Genomic DNA, 14387 nt, shown 5'->3' with positions numbered 1-14387 from the left:
ATCCAGAAAATCACATTGTCTGTTTTTTTAACATTTTATTTGCATATTATGGTGGAAAATAAGTATTTGGTCAGAAACAAAATTTCATCTCAATACTTTGTAATATATCCTTTGTTGGCAATGATAGAGGTCAAATGTTTTCTGTAAGTCTTCACAAGGTTGCCACACACTGTTGTTGGTATGTTGGCCCATTCCTCCATGCAGATCTCCTCTAGAGCAGTGATGTTTTTGGCTTTTCGCTTGGCAACATGGACTTTCAACTCCCTCCAAAGGTTTTCTATAGGGTTGAGATCTGGAGACTGGCTAGGCCACTCCAGGACCTTGAAATGCTTCTTACGAAGCCACTCCTTCGTTGCCCTGGCGGTGTGCTTTGGATCATTGTCATGTTGAAAGACCCAGCCACGTTTCATCTTCAATGCCCTTGCTGATGGAAGGAGGTTTGCACTCAAAATCTCACGATACATGGCCCCATTCATTCTTTCATGTATCCGGATCAGTCGTTCTGGCCCCTTTGCAGAGAAACAGCCCCAAAGCATGATGTTTCCACCACCATGCTTTACAGTAGGTATGGTGTTTGATGGATGCAACTCAGTATTCTTTTTCCTCCAAACACGACAAGTTGTGTTTCTACCAAACAGTTCCAGTTTGGTTTCATCAGACCATAGGACATTCTCCCAAAACTCCTCTGGATCATCCAAATGCTCTCTAGCAAACTTCAGATGGGCCCGGACATGTAATGGCTTAAGCAGTGGGACACGTCTGGCACTGCAGGATCTGAGTCCATGGTGGCGTAGTGTGTTACTTATGGTAGGCCTTGTTACATTGGTCCCAGCTCTCTGCAGTTCATTCACTAGGTCCCCCCTTGTGGTTCTGGGATTTTTGCTCACCGTTCTTGTGATCATTCTGACCCCACGGGGTGGGATTTTGCGTGGAGCCCCAGATCGAGGGAGATTATCAGTGGTCTTGTATGTATTCCATTTTCTAATTATTGCTCCCACTGTTGATTTTTTCACTCCAAGCTGGTTGGCTATTGCAGATTCAGTCTTCCCAGCCTGGTGCAGGGCTACAATTTTGTTTCTGGTGTCCTTTGACAGCTCTTTGGTCTTCACCATAGTGGGGTTTGGAGTCAGACTGTTTGAGGGTGTGCACAGGTGTCTTTTTATACTGATAACAAGTTTAAACAGGTGCAATTACTACAGGTAATGAGTGGAGGAAAGAGGAGACACTTAAAGAAAAGTTACAGGTCTGTGAGAGCCAGAAATTTTGATTGTTTGTTTCTGACCAAATACTTATTTTCCACCATAATATGCAAATAAAATGTTAACAAAACAGACAATGTGATTTTCTGGATTTTTTTTTCTCAGTTTGTCTCCCATAGTTGAGGTCTACCTATGATGTAAATTACAGACGCCTCTCATCTTTTTAAGTGGGGGAACTTGCACTATTGCTGACTGACTAAATACTTTTTTGCCCCACTGTATACATGCTCCTACAGCCAAAATTTCATATACAGAGCAATAACGATTATCCACAGAGTAATAAAATCATATAATTTGTGCATAGTTTGGTAGCAGAAGAAACTTATGAGAGTAGATTATATGGGGTAATTCAACTTGTATCTACACAGAACATTAGGTACATGCATCAGCTTCTTAATACAGCATAACAGGAAGTCTAAAAGACATTTTACCAGAGTGAAAGTGAAACCAAAGTACAACAAATATATACATTACATTCAACTAAGCATATAACAGTTACAACATCGCCATCTACTGTCAGAAAAGTGTCAACTCCTCCTGTACACAAATTAGTCTCTATCTGTGGCATATCTGCCAACAATAATAATTATTATTATTATTTATTTATACAGCACCATTAATTTCATAATAATGTCTAATTATATGAAATCACTCTTGTGGCAATGATTCCCTGGTGTAATATTAAGTGCAACATATAATGGTTATATGACAGTTTCCAATAAACACAGCCATATAGGGAAATCTGTTCAGCACAGGAGAAATCGGGACCTCATCTGTGGTGGTGGAGCCCATGACACTGCAAAAGGCATTTGGTGCCTTAGAAATAAAACATGAATATAAACAGGAAATATCTACGTTACCTATCCTGAATATCGGAAACAAGGAGATTAAGGTGCTTACTAACCCAGAAAGCGCCAGTAGTGTCTCCAAATGGAACTACTGATAATACCTAAACGACCAATGAGGTGACTAAAGATAAAGATTAGTGATGAGCGAGTATACTCGGGGGGTCTCCGAGTATTTGTGACTGCTCAGAGATTTAGTTTTCCTTGCCGCAGCTGCATGATTTGCGGCTACTAGACAGTTTGATTACATGTGGGGATTCCCTAGCAACCAGGCAACCCCCACATGTACTCAGGCTGGCTAGTAGCTGTAAATCATGCAGTTGTGTCAACAAAAACTAAATCTCCGAGCAGTTACAAATACTCGGAGACCACCCGAGCGTGTTCAGGAAAACCCGAGCAACAAGTATACTCGCTCATTACTAATAAAGATAATAGTATATAGGTAATATACTATCATAATATGAACTCTCTGCCCCAACACGTCTGACTATCAACCACAGTCGGATCCTTCAGACGGAACCTGAAAACTCATCTCTTCAGGAAAGCCTACAGCCTGCACTGACACCGCTGCTGCCTCATCACTATCGAAGCTACCGCCTCACCAACACCGGAGCTACCGCCTCACCAACACCGGAGCTACCGCCTCACCAACACCGGAGCTCCTGCAACCCTCAACCTACTGTCTCCTTCCCCATAATCCTGTAGAATGTAAGCCCGCAAGGGCAGGGTCCTCGCCCCTCTGTATCAGTCCGTCATTGTTAGTTTGTTTACTGTATGTGATATTTGTAACTTGTATGTAACCCCTTCTCATGTACAGCACCATGGAATCAATGGTGCTATATAAATAAATAATAATAATAATAATAATAATAACTCACTACCAGATATGAGGCATCCAGGACCCAGTCATGCAGTCCCAACATGGCAGTGTGTCATCCAACGCACCTTGACACAAGTCTCGCATCAAGATGCTTCATCAGTAGTGATGAGCGAACGTGCTTGCCACTACTCGGTACTCGCCTGAGTATCACTGTGCTCGGTGTACTCGGCGAGCACTGATTATTTCCGGGATTATTCGGCGGCAGCTCAGGTCTCCGCTCTGCAAATCTGGCGCTCCTTAGAGCGCCAATGACAGTGCAGGGATTGTCAGCCATGCACTGTAATGCCGCAGCCATCTTTGTTGTGGTATTACGGTGATTGGCTGGCCGCCCAGCATCATCAGGTCTATAAGAGACCAGGCGCCGCCCTGCATGGCGCATTCAGCTCCAGACTTAGCGAGTGTAGGGAGAGCTGCTGCTGAGATAGAGTCAGAATCGTTCTTCTAAGAGTTAGTGTAGGTCTACAACTGTTTAGTCCACAACTCCTGAGAAATGAACAGTCCTTTTTAGGGCTAATTCAGGGGTCCCGAGATTGCAGTGCTAGGCAGGAAGGGGAGTCTATGTGCACATATCCACATCAGTGCAAGGCATGCAGACACTGTATGTGAGTAAATAGCTCTCACTGCATACCTCCAAAGCTCCACTACTGTCTGCTGCTGCTGCTGCTTATTTAATATATACCTAGCTGCAGTTTTCTGTGGCTTTTTGTTTTCTTCACCTGATACCTGCTCCTTTTATTCTAAAGCAATCCCTAGCCCCCTTATTTTAACATTTATTTGCTTGTTCACGCTGCCTACTACAGCCAGGTTATTGAAATCTAAGAACGTGCAAATCTACCTTTTTTTCCCTTTTTGTTTGTCCCAGACACCAGATGTGAGTGGACAAAAAAATATTTTTTTGTGTGTCATAGCCAACTTGTTGACACAATTTAATTGTGCCCCAAAAAATAAAGGCCACATTTACATCAGTATGTTATCTGAGACTGACGGCTGGTGTATCGGTGGTGGAAAAATTGTAGCTTCGCAGGCATAAGTTTCATAGTTCTGTCTGCTAGCCTTGTTCCACTCTTTTTTTTTTACTTTAAAAATTCTCCAACCCGCCAAAAAATTATAAAGTCTGTTATGTCAGGCTGAGGACTGGTGTATCTGTGTTTGAAAAATCGTAACTTCGCAGGCATAATTTTAATAGTTCTGTCTGCTAGCGTTGTTGTACTCATTTTTAATTTTTTGCCAAATTCCACATACAAGAGAAAAAAAAATTAGACACAGACAGAAGGCGTGCATCCGTTCCCCGTAACGCCAACATGAGGGGAGTTGCCATTCCTGATAGATCTTCCCGAGTCTGGTTATTTTTTAAAGATTCTGCCGATAACCCCAAACAGGCCATTTGCAGCACCTGCCATGCCCGCATCAGCAGGGGTAGCATAACTACCAGCCTGAGAACCATCAGCATGATCAGGCACATGGCAGCAAAGCACCCGACTTTGTGGGCCGAACCCCAGGCTCTAGGAACACTGTCTGCAGGTGACACCACTGCTTCTTTCACTGTTTTGCGCAGAGGCCAATCCCCAGTCCACCGTGCATGTGAAGATGCCTCTAGCCCTGCACCTGTTTTTGCCCACAGTCAAGCAGCACCATCATCAAGTCTGTCCACATCCTTGTCCCAGCACAGCCTTCAGTTGTCTATATCCCAGTCATTGGAACGCAAGCGGAAATTTCCAGCCAACGCCCACAGTGCTAAATTCTAATATTTCTCTTCTGCTTGCAGTTAAAATGTTGCCTTTTAGGCTCCGCTGAGACAGAAGCTTTCCACAACCTGATGGCGGAGGCCATCCCAAGGTACTCGGTCCCCAGTCGCCACTATTTCTCTCGATGTGCTGTACCGGCATTACACCAGCATGTGTCCCATAACATTACCCATGCCCTCTACAATGCTGTTACTGGGAAAGTCCATCTAACCACGGACATGTGGACAAGTGCTTGTAGGCAGGGATGGTACATCACACTGATGGCACACTGGCTTAGCATAGTGGAAGCTGGGACCCAGTCGGACCTTGGGATGAAACACATCCTCCCCACGCCAAGGATTGTGGGCCCTATATCAATCAGGGTTGCCCCCACAGTCTACAGCTCCTGCACCTCCTCCTTCTCCTCTTCAGCCTCCATCTCTGAAATCAACACATCAGTCAGAAGCTGGAAGCACTGCAGCACTGCCTCAGCCAAGCGGCAACAGGCTGTGCTGAAGCTAATCTGCATAGGTGACAAACCGCACAATGCAGAAGAGTTGTGGACAGTGCTGAAAGAGCAGTCAGACATTTGGATGACACCGCTGAACCTACAGCCAGGCATGGTTGTGTGTGACAATGGCTGGAACCTGGTGGCAACTTTGAGGCAAGGTGAGCTCACACACGTACCTTGCCTGGCCCATGTGCTTAACCTCACAGTTCAACATTTTCTGAACATTTTACCCGAAGCTGCCGAATCTGCTAGTGAAAGTACGCCATCTGTCTGCCCATTTTAGAAAGTCAGCTACAGCTTCAGCCGCCTTTGCCGTGCTTCAGCAGCATTTGCAGCTTCCGGCTCACCGACTGGAACTGTACGCTGCATATGTTGGAAAGGATTTGTGGGCAAAAGAGGGCAGTTATTGACTACCAACATGAACAAGGCCATCGATATTCAGTTCCGACTCCACACATAAGACCTCAGGAGTGGACATGGATGTCAGACATATGTACCATCCTACAAAACTTTGAGCACTGCACCAAGATGGTGAGCAGTGATGACGCCATAATTAGCATCACCATCCCGCTTCTCAGCATTTTGGACACCTCTCTGCTCACAATTAGAGGATGCATTACAGGCAGAGCACGAGGACATGGACCAAGGAACCATACAGGGGTATTACGCTCAGCCCAGCCTCATGTCTTCCCAACATGGATTGGTAGGCAATGAGAAGGAAGAGGAAGAACAGGACCTACTTTCATGCGCTATTGACGGTACTACAAGCACAGCTGTCATACCGTCTGTTCAGCGGGGATGGCCTGAGGACAGGGAGGAGGAGGAGGAGGAGGAGGACAGCATGGTCAGTGATCCTGTTGGTGAGGACACAGAAGTCTTGCCTGTTAGCAGTCTGGCATTCATGGCTGACTTTATGTTGCGCTGCATTTCACGCAACCCTCGCATTATAAAAATTTTTGGTGACACTCATTACTGGTTGGTGACACTTTTAGACCCACGCTTCAAAGAGAACTTTCAATCTTTTCTGCCAGAGGCAGAGAGGTGTACTAAAATGTTGCAGTACCAGATGGCCCTTGTAGCGGAATTTCTTAGAAAATTCCCATGTGAGAACGCTAGCAGCAGACGTCAGAGATTGTTGTACAACTAAGGAGTCCAAGTGAGAGTGAAAGAAGTACAATCCAGCTCAGGCAGGGGAACAATGGCAAAATTCGGGGACAGTTTTCTCAGACCCTCCCATCGTGCTGACACAGAGGCAAGGGGTGCAATCACAAGAAGTGCAATGTTTAGGAGGATGCTGAGGGAGTACCTTGCAGATCGTACAAACGTCCTCCGTGATTCCTCTGTGCCTTTTAATTATTGGGTATACAAGCTGGACACATGGCATGAACAGGCTCTCTACGCCTTGGAGGTCCTGGCCTGCCCTGCTGCTAGCGTTCTGTCAAAGCGGGTTTTTAGTGCCGCTGGTGAAATTATAACAGATAAGCGCATCCGCCTGTCAACTGAAAATGCTGACAGGCTGACTCTTATAAAAATGAACAAGAGCTGGATTGGGCAAGACTTCTGTACACCACCAAGTGAAAACAGCGAAACATAACATCTAATACAATGTCTTTTTTTGTGGAGGTGTATTGTCATGCACCTCTTCCCAACCACACATGGCTGCCCATACTCTTAGTGTATGGGCATTACAAGTCTAGGAGACACATTCCTTTGTAATGGGACAGTTTTTTATGAAGCCCTCCTCTATGTTTCTTCCAAAGGGGATTGGGGTGCATGCAAATTTGGGTCAAGGCAGAACTTGCATTCAATGCATAAGGAAACAGTATGGCAGGACCAACTGAAGAATGTGAAGTGGGTTTTCCTGTGGACATCCAGTACCTGGGTTCAAAGGCTTATTGGGGTGCATATGACTTTATAGCAAGGGAAGCCTTGCAAGTAATACATAAGAAAACAGTATGGCAGGACCAACTGAAGAATGTGAAGTGGGTTTTTGTGTGGACATCCAGTATCTGGGTTCAGAGGCTTATTGGGGTGCATATAACTTGATAGCAGGGCAGGCCTTGCATTCAATGCAACATTTTTTCAGGAAGACCTCCTGTACCTCTCGTGAAAGGGGTATTGGGGTGTGTTGTATTTGTTGGCAGCCCAGCCATTCACTTCATAGGCAATAACAGCATAGGAGACCCACTGTTTAATAATAGCCCTTTAAGAATATTAATGCCACCTGATGCCCTTCTAAAAATAGGCTTTGAGACTTTAAGACTGAGCACCTCTTTCATAAAAAAACAAGATGTGTCTCCTTATGTGTCACACACCACATGACCAGTTAGTGTTGTTAAATGCTACAATGACATTTCCCAGTGAATGCATTTGTATTCGTTGAAAGCAATGTAAAAGTTGAAAAACGCATCAAAAACACAGCGTGTAAACATAGCCCAAGTGGTGGAGTAACATTTTGGTTTGGGGTTAATTATTTTGCCTTATATACAAGTCATTAGCCTTGAAAGGATGTACCTTAACATATTTCCCAGCAAAATCCATTTTGTAGGCTTTTGGTGCACCTGTAAAAATGGTGTGAAACTCTGACAACATTACTTACAGCTGTGACCTTGGAGTCAGAAATGCTTCCAGGGGCGATCCCCATGATGTCCCTGTGTCATTTGAGCAGTGTTTCCATTATTTTCAGATGTTTTTAGACCTTAAAAGGACCCCCGGGGGGGATCGCGGTAAAAATACTCGAGTTTCCCATAGACTTACATTGGGCTCGTTGTTCTGGCCGAGTACCCGAGTATTCCAATCTGCTCGACCCGAGCAACGAGCACCCGAGCATTTTAGTGCTCGTTCATCACTATTCATCAGAATCGCTTATACTATATATTGCAATATTCTCTTGCAGCATAGAGTTTTCTGCTTATGAGGACCAACATGGCAGCCTTGGTGAGCTCCCTGCGTACCCAATGTTAAAGATAGGTACGCAGGACGCATGCGGAAGTAGGCGGAGCGTAGGCAGAACTTAACGGAGGATGTACGCAGCCATATGCAGACCAGCCAAACACAAGTGTGAAACCAGCCTAAGGCTGCCGTCACACTAGCAGTATTTGGTCAGTATTTTACATCAGTATTTGTAAGCCCAAACCAGGAGTGGAACAATTAGAGGGAAAGTATAATAGAAACATGTGCACCACTTCTACATTTATCACCCACTCCTGGTTTTGACTTACACATACTGATGTAAAATACTGACCAAATACTGCTAGTGTGACGGCAGCCTAACACATGTCTTTACTATTAATAATAATAATTAATATGCCCAAGAAGATGTTCATATCCTTCAAAGATCTAGTTGATATTAATGAAGGTGAAACATGAGAAAGTAATTATGATAAAATCCATTAGAATGTCAGTGATAGTAAAATTGTAATTTGAAATAATTTTCCTATGATAAATCATACATTCAAAATATGCAGTTATGTTAGCAGCCCACATTTCATATGGCTAAATTAAATATAATAATATCCCATGGCGGCATGACATCTCTGATTAAGAGAATTTGCCAATCACTTTAAGATAAACTCTACATCCGCTAAAGGAACAAGATTGGAAAGGTCCTATTTGCACTTTAAAAGAATCACATCCTGATAAAGGATGAAAATAAAAAGACAAAAATGAAATGTTTTATCTGATTTGATATCAGTCAGTCAAATGGCATTTGTGGAAGAACTTCTCTAATTTAGGCTGAATTCACACATCCGTTCTGCATATCTGTTTTTTAAACACACAGATCCATGGAGTTTTATTGACCCATACTCACATCTGTTTTAAAAAATGTAATCCGTGCTTCTGATCTGCGAGACTCAGAGTTTGTCCGGTTTTCTTCCATTTTGCAGATCAAAATTAGCCATTTAAAAGCCTTAAAGGATGTGTTAAAAATGGCTGAAAAACACATGACATATTTTTTACATCAGTTTTCTATTGGCGTTTCATCCATTTTTAACTGATCCATTGCTATGAGTCAATAGAAAAATAAAAATTAAGACAGTTCACAAAAATTGATGCCAAATTGAAGGAAAATGGGGGACACATCATAAAAAATGGTCTGTTTTTCATGGATATAATGAGTGAAAGTAGACTTAGACACATTAGTATTTGTTCTAGCATTAAAGGGAACCTGTCATGTAAAATACTGCTATTAACGTGCAGATATGGGGTTAATCTGAAGGTTAATAGAGTTTTGACAACAAGTGGTGCTGCCAAGAAGAAATTAATTTTATTCTCCCCGGCAGCATTTGGCTTCCAGTCATAGGGGTGGTGCCGGTATGGTTTCAGTCACTGCTCAGTGTATCGACAGTGGGGGCTGTAACCGATCCTGATTAAGCTTTGAGACCATTAACCCCTTTCGGACATCGGGCGTAATAGTATGCCGATGTCGGACTCCCTCCCTTTGATGTGGGCTCCGGCGCTGAGCCCACAATCTTTTCCGCACATGTCAGCTATCTTGAACGCAAAAGGAAGCTATGTGGGGTTAAGAGCAGGACAATTGCCCCACAAACAAATGTGTATAGGCAAATGATATGAGACAGAATTAAAGAAAAGAAAAATAATAATCTTGAACCATGAGGCAGAGGTCCAAGTGGAGGAGGTAGAGGAGGTAACGGTGGTGCTATAGGTAGAAGAGGCAGAGGAGGAAGTATCCGACAATGTTTTAGTGGGTTTTTTTCTTTTAGTTAGGGAACAGACTTAAAAGAACATAGACTAAGAAATAAAAAATAATAATGTTAGAACCAGTAGGCAGAGGTCCAAGAGGAGGAGGAGGTTGAGGCGTAGGTGGATGTTGAGTAGGAAGGAGCCAATAAGGTGAGGAGATCATCAAATAGTGGACATGACTGTTTTGCTGCTGGTGGTGGTGTAGCTGCTGCAGGGAGAGGGAGGACATGTTTTATCTGTGTTTTCTACCAGGGCTGTGGAATCGGAGTCAGTGTCCATTTTGGAGAAGTCGGAGTTGCAATAAAATGGACCTTAGACTCCTAAAATGTGGAATAAATTAGTTACAGTAGTTCAAGGCAATATGTGCTGTAACTTTTTTAATAGGAGATTGGGAAAGTTCTGAAATGTCCTATAAATGTCTGTTATGTTCCTGATCTAAGGATCTGTGCTTTTAGTTTAGATGAATCTGAGCTGCACTTTATGTACATGCCCAGTAGCGAGGCAGGGCTGTAAAGTCGGAGTCGTGTAGTCGGGAGTCAGGAAAATTGAGTAGTCATATGTTTGGCGTACTGACTCCATAGTCCTGCTTGCTATGTACCCAAATTAAACATATTCCTATGTGCACGCAGGTGTTAGAACATTGCGTAATTTTGTGGGCACGACTAGCGCTGGACGAAAAGGGAGGCCAGAACAAGTAGAAGTGGTTTTAGATTGGATGGCTGAGAGTGCCTTCAGTTCCTTTGCTTGGTCTTCCATCAAGTCCCCTTCTGAAGCGCAGATTTTGCACCTGCGGCCCATGGGCATCTGTCTTCCACCTCACCCACTTGCAAATCAGGCAAGCAGTCACTTCTGTTTTTTGATGACTCTGCAGGCTGTGGTTCTATTGTGATACACCTGACCCTTTCCAACAATTGGAAGGAATTGAGTGCACTGATGACCAATGACTTGTTCTGATGGAGTATGAGTACGTGGGAGGAGTAGTGCAAACAGTCAGCAGACCACCGCAGCACATCTCTGATGATGAAACTCTGGTGCCAAATGCTGCAATTTTCTGCTGTTTGGAGTCTGGAAAGGAGGGCAGGGGTGATGACTGGGTAGAACATCATGCAGAGGATTATTATTATTACTATTTTTTTGGCTCACCATTGATTCTATGGTGCTGTACATGAGGAGAGGTTACATACAAAATACAAATAGATATTGCAATGATCAAACTAATAGTGACAGACAGGTACAGAGGGGAGAGGACCCTACCCTTGCGGCCTTACATTCTATAGGATAATGGGAAAGAGGACAGTAGTTTCGGGGGCTGCAGCAGCTCTAGTATTGGTGAGGTGGCAGCGGTATCATGGCAGGCAGTAAGCTGTTCTGAAGACATGGGTTTTCAAGGTCCGCTTGAAATTTTAGAATATAGGTGATAATCAGAGTTATTGGGCCACAGAATTCTACAGGTTGGGGATACTCGAGAGAAATCTTGCAGGCAATTGGATGAAGACCATGCGATTGTGGAGGAGAGAAGGAGGTCTTTGGAGGACCAGAGATTAAGTGGTGGGAGATATCATGATAGCAGTACAGAGATATATGGGGGAGACAGATTATGAACGGCTTTGTAGGTCAGTGTTAAGCTTTAGTCACACTAAACGACTTACCAACGATCACGACCAGCGATACGACCTGGCTGTGATCGTTGGTAAGTCGTTGTGTGGTCGCTGGGGAGCTGTCACACAGACAGCTCTCTCCAGCGACCAACGATCAGGGGAACGACTTCGGCATCATTGAAACTGTCTTCAACGATGCCGAAGTCCCCCTGCAGCACCCGGGTAACCAGGGTAAACATCGGGTTACTAAGTGCAGGGCCGCGCTTAGTAACCCGATATTTACCCTGGTTACCATTGTAAAAGTAAAAAAAAAAACACTACATACTCGTATTCTCATGTCTGTCATGTCCCACGCCGGTGTCCACAGGGTTAAAACTGCTTTCGGCAAGAGTGCTGCTAATGCACGCGCTCCGGCTGAGAGCTTCCCTGCACTAACTGTGTCAGCGCCGGCCGTAAAGCAGAGCACAGCTTTGACGTCACCGCTGTTACTGCCGGCGCTAACACTGCCGAAAGCAGTTTTAATCCTGTGGACGCCGGAGGACGTGACGCACATCAGAATGTGAGTATGTACTGTTTTTTTTTTAACTTTTACAATGGTAACCAGGGTAAATATCGGGTTACTAAGCGCGGCTCTGCACTTAGTAACCCGATATTTACCCTGGTTACAAGTGAACACATCGCTGGATCGGTGTCACACACGCCGATCCAGCGATGACAGCGGGTGATCAGCGACCAAAAAATGGTCCTGATCATTCCCCAACGACCAATGATCTCCCAGCAGGGGCCTGATCGTTGGTCGCTGTCACACATAACGAGATCGTTAGCGGGATCATTGCTACGTCACCAAAAGCGTGATGTTACAATGATATCGTTAACGATATCGTTATGTGTGACTCCCCCTTTAGTAGCTTGAAGTGGATATGTTGAGGAACTGGGAGACAAGGAATTATCAGAGGGGAGAAGAGGAGGAGTAGCGAGGACAAAAGTGGATTAGTAGGGCATCAGAGTTAGGCCTGGGTCACACTCGCGAGTGAAATGAGAAAAACTCGCACGAGTCTCTCGCATGAATACCCGGCACTGCCGCCAGCACTCGGGACCGGAGAATGTATTTCTATGCAGCTCTCGAATGCCAGCGGCAGTGCCGGGTATTGATGTTTTTCTATTTTCCAAGTCAAAAAGTTTTGTCTTTAAAAAAGAGTGTGCTTTGCTGAGTACACCCACACAGGCTATTTTGCAGAGTACCCATACAAAGGCTTTTTTCAGAGTACTCACACAGAGATGCGTGCAGAGTACACACACAGGTTTTTCTGGCACAGTGTTTCCACAGACACGGTTGCATAGTAAAGGCAAGATTTCTTTTTAGGCACAGCTACAACTCGTACAGATACAGTGGTAGAGTAAAAACATTTTTTAGACACACTACTCACAAAAAAAGACAGCTGCAGAGTTTAGTAACTTTTTCGAAACACTATTCGTATAGACACAGCGATTAAATTATTTTTAGGCCAAAAATGAGAAAGAATAAGACGGCAGCAGAGTATCTTTTTGTTTTATACACAGTACTCATAAAAAACTAGGTAGAGTACTAGGTAGAGTTTTTTACATACACTGCTTGCAAAACACGCTGCAGAGTACACTTATTTTGTTATACACAATACTACTTATATAGACACAGCAGTACAATAAAATTATTGGTTTGGCCTAGAAATGGCAACAAGCCAGCTGATACCAATTGTTTATTTCACAGACTACTGAAAATCAAACAGCGGGCAATAAAATGTATTTATTTGGCCTAGAAATGGCCACGAAATAGCTGATAACAATTATTTTTTGCACAGACTAATAAAAAACATTAAGCAAGTCTTGAAAATTATTTATTTGGCCTACTAATGGCAATGAGACAGCTGATGCCAATTATTTCTTTCCCAAACTAATAGAAAACAGATACTGTTCCTCAAAAAATATTTATTTGGACTACTAATGGCAATGAGTAGGCAAATGCAAATTATTTATTTCTCAAACTGCTAGAAAACACACACTGATCCTGAAATATTATTTTTTGGGCCTAGAAATGGCAAGAGACACTGATGCCATTTCTTTTATTTCCCAGACTAATATAAAATACACACCTTTCCAGAAAATTATTTTTGGGGCCTAAAAACGGCAACGAGATGGCTGATGCGATATATTGATTTGCAAAAGTACTAGAAAACACACCAGGCCTGAAAAACAACTTTTGTGGCATAGAAATGGCAGTGAGATGGCTGATGTGATACACTGATTTGCAAAAGAAGCACAAAAACCAAACCAGGCCTAAGAATAATTTTTGAGGCCTAGAGATGGCACCGAGACAGCTGATGCGATATATTGATTTACAAAATTACTAGAAAACACACACCAGGCCTGAATAATTTTTTTGTGGCCTAGAAATGGCAACAAGAACAAGAAAGCTCATGCGATATATTGATTTGGCACAAATAATACAAAAAATGCACCAGGTCTGAAAAAAATTTTTGGGGGCCTAAAAATGGCAACAAGACAGCTGTTGACAGTTTTTTTATTTCCCAGACTAATAAAAAATGCACATCTGTCCAGAAATGTTATTTTCGGGGCCTAGAAATGGCAACGAGACGACTCTAGGCAATTATTTATTTATCAGACTGCTAGAAAACACACAACGGCTTAAGTTAACAGTGCTCCCACATGCGGGGTGCAGAGTACACACAGCAGCTTAAAGGACAGTGCTCCCACAGGCAGAGAGTGCAGAGTACGCACAGAGGCTTTTAGCTCAGTACTCTCACCACAGACATGTTTGCAGAATACCCACAGCGGACTAAAGGACAGTACTCCCACAGGCAGAGGGTGC

This window comes from Ranitomeya imitator, chromosome 5, assembly GCF_032444005.1.
Source record: "Ranitomeya imitator isolate aRanImi1 chromosome 5, aRanImi1.pri, whole genome shotgun sequence".
NCBI lineage: Eukaryota > Metazoa > Chordata > Amphibia > Anura > Dendrobatidae > Ranitomeya > Ranitomeya imitator.
The sequence above is the reverse complement of the archived record's forward strand: the minus strand, read 5'-3'. Positions refer to the sequence as shown.